General features: G+C 42.8%; 1 protein-coding gene across 1 annotated transcript in view; it reads left to right on the top strand.

Annotated features, from left to right (window-relative positions):
- The first annotated feature begins 543 nt into the window (after positions 1-543).
- FBXW7 (F-box and WD repeat domain containing 7) overlaps positions 544-16,572 on the top strand; it is a 175,689-nt gene continuing 159,660 nt past the window's right edge. Inside the window, exon 1 of the mRNA XM_085058507.1 lies at positions 544-1,196. The gene's annotated coding sequence lies outside the window, so the exon portion shown is untranslated. The remainder of the gene's footprint in view (positions 1,197-16,572) is intronic.

The raw sequence follows: 16,572 nt of genomic DNA, 5'->3' as shown, positions 1-16,572 counted from the left end.
GTTTAGGGAATGACTGGTGGCGGCACTTAGTGCCATGGTCTAGTTGGCCATGGTGGTGTTCGGTGATAGGCTGGACTCGATGAATTCAACCGAACCGATTCTGTGACTCTATTAGAGGCTCCGGTAATTCATACTTGGTTTAGCCTCAGGAGAGTAGGGACGGCGTAACCATCGCGCCCGTCACTGGGTTCACGGCGCCCGGAGCCCGACTGACAAAGTGCTGCTGGTGGCAGGTGAGCCCGGTTTTTGGAAGCACCGAGGGTGCCCAGCACTTCCCACCGCCAGCGGCCGGGCACGGGGCAGCGTGCGGCGGGACCGCCGTTCCCATGGCGGGAAAGGGCGGGGCGGGCGCGCGGCCGCCCCCTTGTCCCGGGCTGAACCGCGCGGCCGCGGCGGGACCTGCGCAGCTCCGCCTCACCCGCCCTCAGCATCATCGCCCCGCGCCAGCACCGGGGCGGGGCGGGCCGCGTTGCTGGGTTACCGCTGTCATCCGCCCGCGCCGCCGCCGCGCTCGCTCCCTCTCCCGCCCGCCCTCCCCGCCCCCTCCCGGCGCCGCAGGAAGCGAGCGGATCCCGGGGCGCTGCTGCCGCCGCTCCCCGCACCGCGCCCGGCGCCCCCGGCCCGGCCCTGCCCCGCCGCCCGCCGCCCCGCGCCGCCGCTCCCCCCACATGCCGCAGAGCGGAGCGGCCGCGGCGCCGAGCCCCGCCGCCCGGCTGCCCCGCCGCGCCGCCCGGCTGGGGCCCTGACGGCCCCCCCGCCGCTGGAGCCGGGGCCCGGCGGCGCCCGCAGTGCATGAGAGGGAGAGCGGGGCGGGGGCCGCGGCCCGAGCCACTCGCCTCCCGGCCGGCGGCGGCGCGGGGACCGGCCCGGGGGGCGCCGAGGGGCGGCGAGGCGGTGGCTCCATGTGAGAGGACGCGGCGGCGCACCTGATCCGCCGCCGGGACAGCCGCAGCCAGGGGGAATTCCTCGAGGGCCACCAGTCCGCATCCCGCCCGCCCGCCCGGGGCGGGGGGGGCTGGACCCGCCTGCCCCCTTGAAGGCACCCGGCCCCCGGCGGCAGCCCCGGGGCGGGGGGGGCAGCGGACCCCGTCCCGCCGGGGGAGAGGGGCTCCGCCTCGCCGCCCGCATCGCCCCGCCGGCGGGAAGGCGCGCGCGCCGCGAGCGGAGGGAGAGTCCGGAGGAGCCCGTCCCGAAAAGTGAGTGCGAGCGGGAGGAGCCGCCTTGGGAAGGGGCTGGGTGCCCCGGGGCTGCCGGCGGAGCGGGCGGGGGGCCGGGGCGGGGGGCGCGGCGCCGGCCGCCGCTTCCCATGCGGCTCACGTTGCCGGCCGCGCACGGTCTGGTGCCCCGCGTCCGCGCGCCGCTCCCGCCCGCCGCCGAGACGGGGCGGGGGAGCTCCGCCGCGGCCCCGGGCAGGGCCGAGGTCTCCTCCGCAAGTTGTGCCTCCCGCTTTGTGCCGGCAGCGGCGGCCCCCGCGAACAAAGGCGGCGGGCGGGCGGCCGGAGGGCTCGGACCCCTCCGTCCCGTCCCCGCCCGGGGAGCCGAGCGGAACTGCCGCGGCGGAAAGTTGCGCGAGGCTGGGAGCGAGCGCACGGCCACGGTGCTGTGAGCCCCGAGGGTTTCAAACATCCCCCCACGCCGCTCCCCCGTTTTTCTTTTTTTCTCTATAGGGTCGAGTGCCTCGTAACAGACCCCGCGGCTGCCTCCTGCCCGCTCATTTACATAACACTTGGGTGGAAAATGCAGCTCTTCGTGTCGCGGAAAAACGTTATTGAAGAGTTGCTTATTTTCCATGTGAAGTATTTTTTAATGCGTTTTAAAAGCCAGGAGTAGTGTTGGCTCTTCCTGTTTATCGGAGCAGTTGCTGCTTCACGAGGCACGAACAAGTGCTCTTGCTCTCACTCCAGACCTTGCTCCGGGGCTGGGGAATGAAGGGTCTCTTTTGGGAATGGGATTCTGTTTCCTTGGCTTCTGTTTTGCTTTGCTTTTTAGCATTTCTGCCGCGTGCATAATTTCCCGCTGAGCAAAAACTGTATCAAAACATAAAGTGCTTTAATGGAGTGTCTTAACTAACTTGCTCTGAACTCTTGAAGAAAGCAAGAGTAGTTTTTCGGGGAAGAAACAATTGTGTCTGCTAGTGTAAATTGTACTATGCTACTATATGTGTACTATAAATTGTTAAAATTTATACAGCAATTTGTTACACAGGAAGACGATGTACTAAAAAGTGAAGAGAGTAGGTTGAATGTCGTTTATTTGATGAAACAGTGTTCAGAGATTCTGAAATTGTAACTCTGTGTGGAAACTGTTGTCTGCAGGAGTGCTCTCCACACCTTCCTGGAAGGACTCTAGAAAGACTTCGAAGGGAAAGGTTGTAGGGTTTGTATGGCTTTTCATGAAAAGAAGAGTGCACAGCTTGTGAACATCCTGTGGGCTAGTTGCTAGGCGCCTGCTCTCCTGTGCTTTCTTTACCAGATGCAATTGAAAGCAGTGGAAAGTAAAACGTAGCAGAAATATACACAGTTGCTGAAGCTCTGAAATACATGGGTGTGAACAGAAGGCCATGCTCCAGAATTCCAGCGCTGGGCGCTCGCTCTGTGCTGCAGTTTGTGCTACACTTTTGAGAGCACTTACTGCCTGTTTCCTAGCTGTGTGCTTGTCCATTCCACTGAGAAGGAGACAGCGTCTGAAAACTCAGGGGAAAGTCTAATCATCAGTAGGAAGTTTAAAGGTAGGCAGGGCACCTGATCTTTCACAGTTTTATTTTGAGACCAAGTTTGCTGATGGTAAGAAGATTCATTTTCTTTAGTCTGAAGTATCTCCCTATCTTAAGCTTCCTGTCATTGCTGCTGTTTTAAAAACGGGTGTAAAGGAAGTTGAACTCTATTTGGCTCACTCCTAGCTTTCCTTGATTGCAGAACTCGGATGTTAGGAAAGGAAGTTGCATTCTCTTCAGGCCACAGTGTTAAGGAGATGGTCAATTCTATGCTGTATTTGATATCTACAGGAGCTAAATGACACTGTGTCATTTTTTCATGTAGTGATTATACTTGTTTTAAGGCACTTCCTCGTCCCAAACTTCAATCTGCCCTTTCTGCATCAACATCATGCAGTTGTTAATGCCAGCCTGGTTCTGTCTCTCAATGGCAATTAGGCATTCTTGTTGGTGTTCCAGATTCATAAATGTCTCAGAAAGATATATCACTTCATGTTTTTGAAATTATTTTTGTCAAAGTTTAGATTTATCCTCCTACCGCAGCTTATATCTAATCAGTCCTTTGATCAAGCTGAATAATTTACTAGTACAACGGTGTCTGTTTAGAAACATAAATGTTTATCAGAAAGTATGTAATTTTCATTTGCATTAACTGTTAGAAAAGCTTTTACGATAAATAGCTTTTTAGTTTAGGGGAAGAAATCCTTTTTATCTTTAGACTTAGACTGGCAAATTAACTTTACTTCCCCGTATTAAGTATGCACGTGGTACTTTGCAAAAGTTTTGTTAATTACTTAAATATAATTTGTTGTCTCTGAATCAGTGAAAGAACGGAATGGTGTGTGATGATTTAGGCCAGGGCAATGTTATTAAACAGAGAGGGATGCTACTCTTCTGTCTCTTTAAAGTAAACAGTTTTTAAAATTCAGGCTGTGTTTAATGAACGTGTTTAATCTTCTGAATCTTTTGGTGAAGAGCACTGTTCGTTAACTGACTGTATGTACATTACATTTGAAATAAAAGTAGTGTAAAGACCTTATCTGCAGAGCTGCTTCAGCTGCTTCAGTCCATGTATGTGGACTGTGTATGTCAGGTAATTCTGGAAAGACACAATAAGCATTGCGTGTAATTGCTCATGAAAATGCTCTTCCACAACAAAGTATTGTGCTTTGGTGAGTTTGTGGAAACTGGTGGATGGTTCAGTACTTAAATGCTCTATGTATTCACAGGATAGACAAAATCTGTTTACCAGGATCACTGCTATGGACGTTAAGATAGTCTCTTGTGACAGCAAAGGCTACAAAGATTTCAAGTATTTGTCTGATGAAGACCTAGAACCATGTAAGCATGGAAGCTGATTTACTGTCAACAAACTTCTTGGTCTTGCTTAGTGGTGGTACAGCTGCTGGTTATTACACAGGCTCTTCAGGCTCAATGAAGCAAGGACAGTTTAGCCCATGTCTGTGAAAGACTGTAGGCAGCACTGTGTGCTTACAAGTCCCCGTCCCAGAACACCCTTCCGGTTGCTATCAGTGTGTACTTTAGGGCTGTGTCATTTCTGTGCATTTGGCAACCCTTAGTGGCTTCCCTTTGGGTGAACGTGTTTGGTGGCTTTGAGGGAGGAGTGGACAAGTCCCTGTTTTGAAGTGACTTGTTTTGAATAAACGTTGTCAGGTGCATTGGGTACCTTCTTATTCCTATGTTAGGAGAGAGGAAAAATACTAAATCCCTGTCCACTCCTCACCTTGTTCACTCATTCCTCACCTGTCCACTCGTCACAGTTTTGTATTTAATAGTAAATGAATCACTTCATAAAGATTTTCACTTAATAAAGGTTATTGATGAAATAATAAAGTAATAGATTTTTGGCTCCCTTCTCTGTTCAGCCAAAACCAATAAATAAATGTAACATCTTGATTAGGCTCTTACTTAAATATTAAAGTACACATTTACTTTTCTTCTTTGAGAACTTTGCATATGCAAGACATTTTTTAGCTGTAATGAATGTGAGAGTCATTGTGGCTCTCTTTCAGGGGACATTTCTGGGGCAGGAAGAGGGAATGGGGGCGATTAAACTGTTGCAGTGTTGTGAATCCTGCCTAGATCTTTCCAGTCTTTCCACCAGTGGTTCTGGTCAGCTCCTCCAGTGTTTGTCCTGTATCAGTGCATACACTGCAGTCAAGTATTTTCTAATAGATTTTTGTCGGAAATTATTTAAGTCTGTAAGGTCAAGTAGTTCAAAAGTAAGGAATGTCAGAGTAAAAGGAATTACTGCACTCAGTCTTCTTCATGCTCACTATAGCAAAAAATATGTGTTCATCTTCTCAAGACCGCTCATTTTTGCGAAATAGACAAATCTGTGTAATTCAGTACCTCTTCATTATTTTGTTTTCACAGTGCTCTCTGAGACAATTGCAGTTACTTTTTACAAGGTTGAAACAATGCGTTTTTTTTCTCTAATTTCATGTCTTTACCTACCTTCCCATTTGCTGGGGCAATTGAAGATGTTACCATCAGCTAGAGAATACAACACCCACAACTGGTTGGTAAGAGGAGGTGTGTGAAATGTTGTCCAAAACTAGCTTGCTTAGTTCAGGTAAGCTTTGCCTTAGTCTGGAGCTGAGGCAGTTGGCTTTGCTTTGTGCTGGAGGATTAAGAGCATTGGTTTGTGCTGTTTTGGTGACACAATTCTGATGCGATGGTTTCAACAGGTGCATACTCACAGGTAGCTGCAACAGCAAGATTTGCTCTCAAACAGCTCATTTTTCCCAACCCTGATCCCTTCAGCATGATCAGTGGTGGCTGTTGCACTATGAACTAGTAGAATTTGTCTAGAATTTGTCTGACCAACCACAAATACAGCCATAAAATAGAGAAACATGGGATGTTATAATTCAAACATAAAACAAACAAGCAAAACCCCAACCAAATAAAAAAGTATGTGCTGTTTTCAGTTTTGGCTTTAATTTAGAGTTATGCCAGTATGATACATTTTACAATGCTATTTACCTCAGCTTATATTTAAAAAATGAAAACCAGTTTCCCTTTAATATGCTCATGAAAGGTTGAGAGTGTTGTTTGATTTGGGAAGTCTGTGAACTCCTCAGCATGAGCAGGCTGAGATGAAGTACACTCACAAGGCAGGGCATACTGCTGAACACTTTCTGTGCACAATATCTGCCTCCTTACCAAGGCAGGAGGGCTGCCCTAGGGTGGAGCTGAGAGGTGTGCGGGTGCTGTGGTGAGACCTGACCTTGTGGAGCTGGAGCTGTGGCCAGTGGGAGGTTAGAGGAGGGTTGCAATAATTTTCTCTTAAACTCTACATAAACCTCAATCGATGAGTCTTGCCACTCCAGTATCCTGGGCTATAGCAATAAATTAATTCCACTTCCAGTTCTCCCTCTTTATGCGTGGGTCTCTCTTTAAAAATAAAAAATCTGAGCTGGTCCTGGGATAATCATTACACTTGTTCCTATGTACCCTTCTTCTGTTCCTCAACCTTTTGGTCCCATGTCAAAGCTTGTTGTTCTCCCTCTTCAGCATTGCTTCCTTTGGAAATGTTGCTCTGGATGGCTTGGAGGTGACCTTTACGTGATACAGGTTACCAGAGACTTCCCCTGTGTGTTTCCTTGGTGGGTTCATCAAAGAACTTAAGGGTGATGGTGGAGACTTGATTGTACATGAAATTTTGGTGGGTCCTTTTGATAGATTGAAGTGTTCCTTAATTCAGTCATGCAGAGTCAGAGTTACTCAGCTGTGGCTTTGTGTTCTTGTAGGTTGTGGCAACTGCTGTGAATTTCAGAAGGACAGGAACTGCAAACCCTGGGTGTGTTGTTGACAGTATCTACTTAAACTCTGCCCTCTTTGACCGTCATAATGTCCTTACTGCACACATTAGCTCTGTGTTCTCACAGATGCTTGTGGATACTTTTGGAGCACTTGTTTTTCAGGATAAAGTCTACCATGTTTTCTTGAAGGGGTAACTTTACATTTAGATCTGCTGTAGCATGCATTATCTGTCTATGCTTATAGGGAGTTAGTTTGCTGTGTTGCAGAATTGCATGTGAAAGGATATTACTGTCTTTATGTAAAATATGTGATGGGCTTTATAGGATAGAATGTGTGTCCATATATATCTACAGAAATGAAAATAGTCACAGTGTTTTCAGAACTGAACAGGCTACTTCAGGACAAGCTACTTGTCTTACTAAATGACTAACAAGCCCAAAGCATCATAAGCCAACGGGGAAGAAAAGGTTTCAAGCTTTTCCCCAAGTTCCCTTTTTAGGAGGGTAAGCTGCTCAGTGTGTTCCCTGGCAAGTGCAAGCCTTTTCAGCATTGTAGCATACTTCATGCTTGAGAAGTTGCTCACTAGCTATTGCAGTAGCTGCAAAAGCTAGCATTTCTTTGCTAGACCTGACAGTAGTGGGTACATTGCTTTTGTTGACTTCTTCATTGCCTAATAAGGCTTTAGAATATACTAAAAAGTATTTTCTTTAGTGGTTAAGGCCATAACCATTAAATCATGATAACCAAAACTACAGCTGTGGATTCAGGCCTCTCTGAGGAAATGTTTCTCATCTTTTGTGGCAGGTGTGACCCCACATCACATAGCTTGGCATAGTGCTGAATCTCTGTTGAAAACAGGATGTCTTCACCTTTGCTTCACCATTGTCTATGTCTTTGCTAAGCTGTGTTACTTGTGGCCCTGAGCTTGGGCCAGGTGGTCAGTAAACCTGCAGTTTGCTGGGAATGTCTACTTCTTGTCATTTTGTTTTAATTCACGCAATGATACTCAAAGCAAGAGATGATCTAGCGCAACAGAAAAGGGCCCCAGAACTGTAATCCTGGAGATACCCTTGTCTAAGTTATTTGTAACATTTGTTTCTGACTTCTGCTGTGGCAGTTTTGTCTGCTGCTGCCAGAGCTGATGAGTATGCCGTGCTGAGCAGATCTGTGGCATTTCTCTGAGTGGGTGGATCACTGCAATGACAGGTAACTCTTTTTTCTTTACTGAATAGCACAATAGTGACAGTTTTTATGGATCTTGAGGGCATCTTCAGCATCCTTTAAATCATACTAAGGCAAAGTTGCTGTGGTTTTCTGTGGTTTTTTCTTTTTTTTTTTTTTTTGGCAAGGAAACTTTTAGTTTTAGGGCCCTAAATAGCAGGCCCTATTTGATCTTTCAACAAGAATGAATTTGAAATAATCAATTTATTTGGGGTGTTTTGTTTGGAAATTGCTTTTCTCTTAACTTGCTACTCACTGCAAGAGTTGAGGAGGAGGGAGAAAATTATTCAACCTCCTATTGTTTCCCCAGGCTGGCCCATATTTAAATTTGTCTGTGTAGCCAAGGTGGGGCAAATGTGGACCCTTGTGACAAGCCTCTGGTGGAAGGGAGCAGTTAGATCCCTCTGCTTTCATGATGTGTTAGTTGTGTTATCTGTGGTAGCAGATGGATTCTGACTCTGCTGTCTGTGGTCTGGGTAAGAGTTAGACTTGGGCACTGCTTGACTCCCAGCTTGCAGGACTTTGTGTTGCCCTGCACTTGCTCCACTATCAACTGTGATACACAGCCCTGAACGGCCACTCCATGTCATGAAACATGTCAAGAGTAGCATGCAGGCTTTGGTAGCCTCTTAGTAACATGGTAGTAATTCTAACTATGTTTTGACATTATGTGTCTTCAGAGGAGTGATTATATGTGTGAAAGAGGTCCTACTGATAATATCTTAGGTGGGCTGTAGTACACATGTGGCTGAACTTTACATTTTGTAATATTATAATACAGAAGTGTTTCTGTTAATAACCCTGATTATCTCCATAATGGCTGCTTCCTTAGGTTGTCCAGATGTTTAATTTAAATTGGAATGTTTTACACATCTGAGTGCACTATGACTAGGGCAGTTCTTAGACATGGCTTGCCTGTAGCCAAACAACTTTTACATGAGCAGTTATATTTAATTTATTTCCAGGACATCCTGTTTTTTTCATCACATCTTCAAGGTCAGGCTGAATGGGGCTTTGAAAAACCTGGTATAGGGGAAGGTGTCCTTGCCCATGGCAGAAGGGTTGGAGTTATATGACCTTTAAGGTCCCTTCCAACTCAAACCATTCTCTGATTCTCTGATTTCAGGTTGTGTGTTGTATTGCCAGCTTTATAGCTTATTGCCATGGTAAGTCTGTTGTTATTTGTGCTTTGAACACTGTTATGCTTGACTATTTTGAAATCAAGTAATTCCTGATGTGCTGCAGAAAAGAAGTGGGCTGATAGTGAAATAAAACTGAGGGTCAAACTTCAGCTCTGCATTACTGACATTTGGCCTGGTGGGAGCACTGGATAGCATTCAGTGTGACTCAGGAGCACAAGCAGGAGTTGTGTTTGAAGGGTGGAGGTGGGTGGTGTCCCCTGTCATGGGGTGGATGTGTGGCTGTCTGCTGAGGGGAGCTGCATGCCGCCTATGTAGGAGGTACATACAGTCATCCCGCTCAGCTTGTGGTTGTTTACACGGGCTGTGGGAACCTTTCAAAAGGGTGCTGGGAATAACTGGAAAAACAAAAGCTTGTTTGGTGGCACAAAAGAAATGTTAACGTTTTGGTCCTTCTCATTCCTATTGTTTGTTTACACTGCAGTGTGGTGGGAACAAAATTGATTGCGTAGGTTAGGCATGACCTAGCAAAGATTAAAAAGCAGAAACATATCATTAAACAGTTTACCCTTCCTTCATAAAATAATTTCAAATCTCACAAAGGTTGAGGGTGCCTGAGATGTTATATTCACTTGCCCTTTATGGGGTTGTCATTTCATATTGTATTTGACTTGCTTAGTTGCTGCTGAAAGGAATGGCTCCAAACAGCTTCACCTACCTGTATCTCTTCCTGCACTAGCTATTGGCTTAATCTAACTTTTTGTCAAGATTATTGAAATTTATTTTGTGCTATTGGTTTTCTGTCATTTTCATTCCCTGAATTTAAGTGAGAAGGGAACAAAAATTCAAATTGAATTGGCTCTGTGTGGCATGGAATGTGCATTAGAGCTGGCACAGGGGATGCACAGCTGGCAGTGAGTCCTTTGGGCACTGTCTGGCCATTAGATCAGCTTAATTGTACCCTGAAACCCCATGGTTGTGGTTTGATGGTCTGCTGAAATCAGTGTGAAGTATGTGCTATGACCAAAAGGGCTAATCTTGTTCCCCCTGTCCCTTTGTCACCTTTGTGGTTGTGCTGTCCACTTCTTAAATCCAGCTGCTTGTGAACCAACATGAGTTCTTAGCCTACAGTAAGGAGAAAGTGGTATTGCCACTTTTAACAGCAAGACAAATTTAAGTAATCAGAAATGTTTACAATCCTTATACTAAACTGTAGAAGTATTGTCATATGTATCATGCTGTAAATGATATGCATGATATAAACCACCTTCAGCTACTACTGCCAATCCAGCCTATAAAATAGAGCATGTGCTTGATCTTCAAAGGTTTTTCCCTCGAGTTCTCTTTATATCACAGTCATAAGAATGCCAATCTGGACAAAGTAATCCTTTTATTCAGTAGAGCTACATTTAACACAGTGATCAAAGCTGCAATGTACAGAAATATTAGTATTCATATCTGTGAAACACAAGGGGAACAAATTGTTCTGTGAGCAGCAGAGCTAACAAAACCTAGTTTCCTGTGGATTTGTGTCCTCTGTCTGCTGCTGTAACCCATCACTGCAGTAACAGTCGTGATTACTGTCCTATTATCTCCTGTGACCTCCCTTATCAAGGTATGTCAGATCCTGCAGTCTGACTCCCCATATAACCTACCACACTGCTTTTAGTTTGCTAGCTGGCATAAAGGCAGCATGTGATGTGATGGTTGCAGAGCTATGTGTATGCTTGGTGGCTGCTGCCAAAGAGGGAAAAAACTGTACATTCAGGAATTCTGCTGATTGTAGAGCTGAGAGTTTAACTTTAGTTCTATTCTCTCTGCCTATCAGTTGCCATCTCCAGAAAAGCAGTAGGATTTCATTATAAGGCATGTGTATCTTTCTTTCTTTCTTTCTTTTCAGAATCACTTTATGGAAGGGTATTGTGCCACTGAAAAGTTTCACGTATAAAACTTCAAGTAGTTCACAGTTCTTTATGTTATTTGTGATGCTTTAACCCCAGTTTAGTTGAATAGATTCTTTTTGTTACAAAAATCCAGTTAAAGCTCTTAGTGTCTTTTTTTCCTATGCCTTTTCCTTTACATTATTCTGCATCTCTCAGTTACAATCAACATACCCAAATTTTCTGATGATTTTTGGCTTCCCCTTTAAGATGCCTGTTGTCAAATTTCACCTTTTAAAACTTTTAGTTTAACTACATTTCAAACCATTTTTAACAGTATGCCTGCCCAGGGGTGCTGTATATTTACAAAGTGCCTATTTAAAATGATTCAGTTTGCAATGTACCAATTTTAATATTCTCCAAAATATTTAATATGCATCCTAATTTTTTTTTTTTTCACTGAGTGTTGTTCTCCTATGGACTATCAAGAGTCAATATGTTGCTTTCTGAATTTGTTGTTAAGATCCAGGAAGCTGGTGAGTGAAATATTCACCTGGACACACCTTGTTGATTATTTTCTTTGTCTGTCATGTATTTCCCATTTTATCTAGCTTGGTTGGACTACATGACATTCTTCAGGTTCCTTCTCTTATCTTAACCTTAATAGCTTTCATGTGAATGAGTTTTGCCACTTTTTGCTTTCTGGACCATTAGGGAATATGTGTTGCAGTTCTAGTGCAGAAGTGGCCTTCTGCTGTTAACCCTTTTCTGCAAATTAACAGACCACTTACTGCTTTTTTTTTTCTCTGCTTTATTGCTGGCATCTAAATGCAAATGTTTTCCTCTAACACCAATATTAATTTCACCTAATGGCCTCTTGAGACTTTGAGGAAGGCTTTTTGAAAGTCTTTCTTTCAGCAATTTTTCCTTAGTTCACTGTTGTTATTATAAAACTCTACTAGCCTAAAAAAGCACAGTTTCCTTTCCAGAAACCATGCTGTGTAAATTCTCTGATATCAACCTGCATATGTTGTACAATCATATTCTCCAAACAATTGTTTTAGCTAGCTTGCTATGCATGAAAGGCTTATTTGTTTGTAACATGTTAAATTTTTTTACTGGCTCTTTCAAATGCAAGTAAGTACTATGTTTTCTCACATTCTAATACTAGGTATTTTTATTAGGAGATGAATATAATTTTTTATTATTTATAAATATTTTTTGTCTTGTTCCTCTGGAATCACTCCGTTCTGATTTCTGCTAGTAAAATGAGAAAATGCAAAAGTACCATGTTTTTCTCCAATGGAGATGTTGATGGTTCAGGTTTGTTAGCTTTGTTCTACTCCTCCAAATTGTGTAGTGGCGTGGTGGCAGCTGAGAAATTTGTGTGCTTAAGTAGTCTTTCTTAGACTTTGAGTGTAGTGTCTAGGAGATTTTGAATTCTGGTGGCAGCAGCACTGTGAGATGTGCAGTGGAAAGTGAACAAACAGGCTATAGAGGTCTCCCTAACTGGTGAACAGGCTGATGCCTGTGACATGTTCTTCCATATATATATTTTGGGGTTTTTTTTTGTATCAGTTTTCAGGAAGGAAGGCAGCCTGCAAACAAACCCAAAGTGAGTAATTTAGCTTTTCTCAGGAGAAAAAGGGCAGCTAGAACTGTTTGGTAGTAGAACTGTCCTGTTGGCCCAGTAAGAGCTTGCACAGACACAGTGTCTAGGAGGCAAAGCCAGGAAACTGCTGTAGATGTTTTAGTGGAGAATAATCAGTAATGGTATTCCAGCAGAGATATAATTTTATAACAAATATTTTGAATGAAAGGTCAGGCTCATTAAAACATTTGAGTGTAGTATATTCTATCAAGATGGCAGTTTGGGAGAGGTATCCAAAAATTAAAATACTTTTTTCTATATTTTAATTGACATGTTCTGTTTTAAATTGTCTTTAATAAATAGGTTTGAATGTATTCTAGAAGAATTGGCCCACTGAATCACACTGGCATGCTTTCTTTCTAGCCTGATATCCTGTGTCTTATAGCCATAAAAGAGAAAACCTTGTCCAGGAGCCCAGAAGTTCCCTAATTCTTCACATGACCCATCTCAAAAAAATGTGTAAGTGGATGCATGGGGAACATTGAGAACAATATAAATTTTCGAGGCTTTTCATTTTATTCTTGTTCTCCAGCTACTTTCATTTTATGGAATCTTTTTTGTGGAATCCCAAAGTTGTTTCTGTTTATTTAGAAACTCTTGAATAATTTCTCTTCCGACAACTTGTACAATTTGTTCTTGAACCCTTGTAAATATTTCATCTCCATTGCATCCTTTTGCAACAAATCCCACCGATCTGCTGGCTGTTGCCTGAAGAGTCACTGATGTTTTGAAGGTGGCTCCTACTGGCTTGGTTAGCTGCTGCCTAGTGTTTGTGTTGCAAAGAACAGTAGTTGTCCATTGCCCTCTGCCTTTCATGTCACTTGCCTCTGGCATAGTCCCTTGAAATGGGGATCTTTGTTCCTAAAGAGACCATTTCTTCAGGTCCCTGTTCTTCTAAATGTAAGTAGTTTTTTGTGTAAGAGCTCACCTCTGTAAGACAACAGCTGCTTCTTCACAACATAATTTTTCTTGTAGAAATGTCAAGGTGCTGTTTGGGTACCAGTGCTTACTAGTGTTTTATCACTGAAGTTAACGCTATGAATGGCAACTGCAACTGAAGTTGAGGCTACACTGGAGGGGTGTTTGCTGAAGAGTTGCATGACTCTCTGAAAATGTTGGGTACTAAAGTAAGGATGGGGAATTCTCATTTTTGTTGCCAGGATATGGCAATTCCTGTGTAGTTGTTCTGTGGTCATGCTTTAATGTGGTTAGAACATCAGCTTAGCATCTCTGAAGTTTCAGTCTATTGATGTTTTGGATCATGAAAAAAATAAAAAACCACTAGGATCTATCTGAAACGATGAATAGCAAGTTTCTTGTCTTAGCATTACAACTGTTGCAACCAGGCCCAGCAAACAAAAATTCACCTCTTGTAATTGAAGTTTTCTTTTGGTCTGGTGCGTTAAGAGTGCATTGTGAACTTCAATTTTATTATCATCCCATGTGAGTACTTTTGTGAATAAAAGTAAATTTAATCCATATTGGTTTTCTGTATGCCTCTAAAGCCTTTATTTAACTGGGTGATTTGTAGATCTGCAAGAATAGGTTTTGTTTGGGAATAAGAATCTATAAGAATAGATTATAGAATCTCTTTCTCAAAAAGTTCTATAAATGTATACATTTAAAGAATGTGTTATTTATAAAAATGTATAAGAAGAGTTCTGCAAGCTACATCTTGAGGTCTTAAGGTGGTAAAGGCATGGAACTTAGAGTGTTTAAAACATCAGTTATTTTGTAAATTATTTAAGTTATTTAAATAATCATCATAGACTTTAAAAATTTTTTAAAAGATTTTTTTAAGTGTCAAATTGATCTCTATCATGGAGGAGAAATCAAAAGATGCTTGTGAAGCCCTTTAACACACTGGTTAATTTTCTGTTGCCACTAGTGATAGGCTATCATATTAGTTCTTGTGGAATACAGGTGAAGATAAGATAAATGAAATCCAGGTCTCATCCTGCAGTCGCTGGAGTATACACTTAGATTTGGTCATAAGAATACCTGTAGAAAGCTATGTGCTTGCATGATATTTGCTGCATCAGTAGCTACAAATGTAAATTTGTCAAACTTCTTAGTCGTGCTTTTGTTGCCTCAGAAAAGAATTGATTGTCAGTTTTCCATTGATAAAAATTCATTACTCTAAGCTTCTATTTATTGTAAGAGCAAGAAGTTAATCTCCAAAGAGTAGGACTTTTCAAGTATGCTTAAGTCATTTAGGAACGTAAATTCCATTGACTTTGTACTGTGAGAGAAGTAGAATTTAACTGAAGGACAGGATTAATTTTGGAAGTTAATCAAACTGAAAAGTGCAGTTGATCACAAATATCAGGCAGTGTATTGTATTCTTGATTGATTCTTGTATGAATCTTCTCAGCCTAAATGAGTATCAGACTGTAAAACTGTTGCAAGACCTTGTCAGGTATGGGCAGGGAGAATTAGCAAAGTGTGACTTCAAAACTTAAATAGGAAGGCATTATATTTTAACTTATTTTTAACTGCTGTTTGAAAGTAATGTGTATCCTCTCTCAGAGGATGTAAGAAAAACATTGTGTAACTCTCTTTAGAATCAGTGTCTTTGCAATAGTTATTGTCCTGCTGTTTTCTTTGCCAGCACATGTCAGTGGTGCAATAGTAGGTAAAAGACTCCAAAGTCCAAAAAACATTTATGTGAAAACCTTAGAAGACGGACGAAACTTTATGATTAAATAAAATTACCTGTCTCTTTTTGCTATGAATTTTAATGGTCGTTTATATGCCTCTTGACTACTCACTGATCAACTATTTGTTTGGCAGTAACTAGGAAGTCTGCAGAACTTGTTGTATGACTTGTCTCAGCTATCAGTTGTTTTTCTATGCCTTATCAGGCTGCTTGACAACTGTTTAATTGAAAAGTTTCACATGCTATTGAAGTGTTATTGTTAGAATAAGCACTTAATTCCAGAAGGAGGATATAATCTCATGGCTTGATAGTGAGAGTCACAGTGCAGAGGGAGGGATGCTATCACTGTCCTAGATAGCAGTTTTGTTTATTTTATAAATAAAGATTTTTTTTTTTTTCTGAATAGGAAAGGATAGAACTTTGGCTGACTGTAAATATCTCTGAGTGGGGACAAATATTTTACTGTCATTCTGTTACAAGAACTTTCACTGAGAATTCAAGTGCTACATCCAGTGTAACAAATGGGAATCTTCTTCTGGAGAAGTTGCAGTAATAATGATGAAACTTGCTTTTTTTCCCCTGGATCACTGTGCATATTAAAAAAATCCAGTAGTTGCACTGCGCTTGACAAAAAGACGCAGATGAGAAATGGCAGCAGACGAATTACTTCAGATTGCTTCTATGCTGTGTTGCCACTAGGACAAGGGGTGTTTCACTCTTAAATATGAGTAGGAGTATGTGTAGTTTTCCCCTTCACATACTGTTTTGCTTTGTTGTCTGTGTTAACATGTTATGCAGCTTCAATACTTACATATTACTGCTGATAAAATTGTCTTTCACAGGTTTTAAATATAGAGGTTTAGAGGAAGTCTGGCTTTTGTTTGTCTAGCTGATGGCAATTAGATGGAAACTTGTTTTTCCTTTCTTTTTGGTGGCCCAGTCTCTTAATCACATAATAATGGAGCTACCTGTTAACAAAGCAAGTCTAGAAATTGTGAGTAAGGGAAGAGACTTCATTTTAATGCTTTCAAGGATCGCTGGTATTGTGCAGCTAAAGTCAAGGCAAAAATACTGATGTTGCTTGGAGAAAATTTGTGGCCATTGTCATGTTAGTGCTGGCTATTGAGAATAGTTACAAATGCCCTCCACACAGCAACACGGAGTGCTGGGGAATCAGGTTTAGACTTTGCTTCAGTTTAATTGAAAGCAATGGACACAAGTGCAAGCAGCATTTTTGATCTTTGCTCACTACAGCTCTTCTCATTTTTGTTTGTCAAATCCAAATAAATCTTTGGGTCCAATGTGAGTGTACCCATTGAATGATTTTGTTCTTATTGTGTATAATTGTGATGGTCACTATTAGAGGTTGTCAGTGTTGCATAGGAAGCTTTACATAAGCCATTAATATGATGAATTTGAGCTCATGTCAGGGGGGATCTCTTTACCAAGAGCCCTAAGTGTTTCTGTTGATGAATAGGCAGGAAAGCTTGCATTGCACTTGCTGTGTTTTGAAAAGTCAA

This window comes from Lichenostomus cassidix, chromosome 4, assembly GCF_008360975.1.
Source record: "Lichenostomus cassidix isolate B80296 chromosome 4, HeHo_3.0, whole genome shotgun sequence".
NCBI classification, from domain to species: Eukaryota; Metazoa; Chordata; class Aves; order Passeriformes; family Meliphagidae; genus Lichenostomus; species Lichenostomus cassidix.
Note: the sequence above shows the minus strand (reverse complement) of the source record. Positions and strands in the feature narration are given on the sequence as shown.